This window comes from Lipotes vexillifer, unplaced genomic scaffold (genome assembly GCF_000442215.2).
Source record: "Lipotes vexillifer unplaced genomic scaffold, Lipotes_vexillifer_v1.1 scaffold349, whole genome shotgun sequence".
Lineage (NCBI taxonomy): Eukaryota > Metazoa > Chordata > Mammalia > Artiodactyla > Lipotidae > Lipotes > Lipotes vexillifer.
The window spans coordinates 841,743-842,819 of NW_006790574.1; the positions used below are offsets into that span (position 1 = coordinate 841,743).

The 1,077-nt window shown below is 34.9% G+C and overlaps 1 protein-coding gene across 1 annotated transcript in view; it reads left to right on the top strand.

The window, feature by feature from the left end:
• Window positions 1-689, top strand: part of AMIGO2 (adhesion molecule with Ig like domain 2) — a 3,265-nt gene extending 2,576 nt beyond the window's left edge. Inside the window, exon 3 of the mRNA XM_007463852.1 lies at window positions 418-689. The gene's annotated coding sequence lies outside the window, so the exon portion shown is untranslated. The remainder of the gene's footprint in view (window positions 1-417) is intronic.
• The last annotated feature ends 388 nt before the right edge of the window (window positions 690-1,077 follow it).

Consider the following 1,077-nt stretch of genomic DNA (forward strand, 5'->3'; position numbering starts at 1 on the left):
TCCCTGGTTAATAGGAAATGTGCTAAAGCACTTGGGTTCGTGCCAGAGAAAGATGGGGTGGTTTTTCAGAGTTTAAGTTCTAGAAATATCTTAGTCTTTAGCACCGCTGATAATTTCAAAGCTGGCCTGGAGGTGATATGACTGACACTGTCCTTTCACTCAGGATTCTTGAAAGAAAAAATAAGTTCCAAGTATTAGTATTCTTAAAAAAGAGATTTTACTAACTTATTGGGACCAAAGTTGAGTTATGTTAAAGAAAAGTGTTGTGTTCATTTTTAAAAGATGTAGAAGGAAGAACCAAGCAGCAATTATTTATAAAACACAACGTAAAGTTAGATTTGGGAATAATTCGGTTCATGTCATCATTGCAGACCAGAGTAACTAGACTATCCTGATCAAATTTACTGAGCAGTGCAGCATCCCATGTGGTGTTAGATTAATAGTACAGTAAAGGTAAATTTGTTTGACTGTCTTCTTCCCATTCTGTACATTTCCTATCTTTGTGCAAAAGATCTTACTGAAAGTTTAAAGCCGTCATTATTTGTTGCCATAAATATGTAGGTGTCAGTGCCAAAACGTCTGAGTAACTTCTTAAGCCTTTGGTCTAGGAGACTAGTATTTGTTCATATGCTTGTGTGAATGTATGTCTTAAATTATATGAACTGTTAAAGAGATACCACTGTATTGTGCTTTGGACATTTGAATTATTGTAAATACATGTGTTCTGCGACTTGATGTTCTCTTGTATTTGCCTATTTAAAAATATACATCTAAGATGTTTTATGTGATCTGATTTTGCTACTTTTGTGTTAAGAACCCTCTATAGCAAATACCTCTCCAAATTTCTTGTTACAGTACAGAGTTTATTTTTTTTTAAAGAGGGAAAAAGGCTCTAAAGTGTCCTACCCAGTTTATACCTTCTATATCACATTTTACTCTGATACCATTGTACATTTCAACCAGGTTTGGAAGATATTTAAGCTCTGATTTTGGAACATGTGAGAGCCCCGGAGACCTCCTCATTCCCATCCCTGCTGTGAGGTAATCGAGTACCCACTCTTTTTTTTTTTTTTTTTT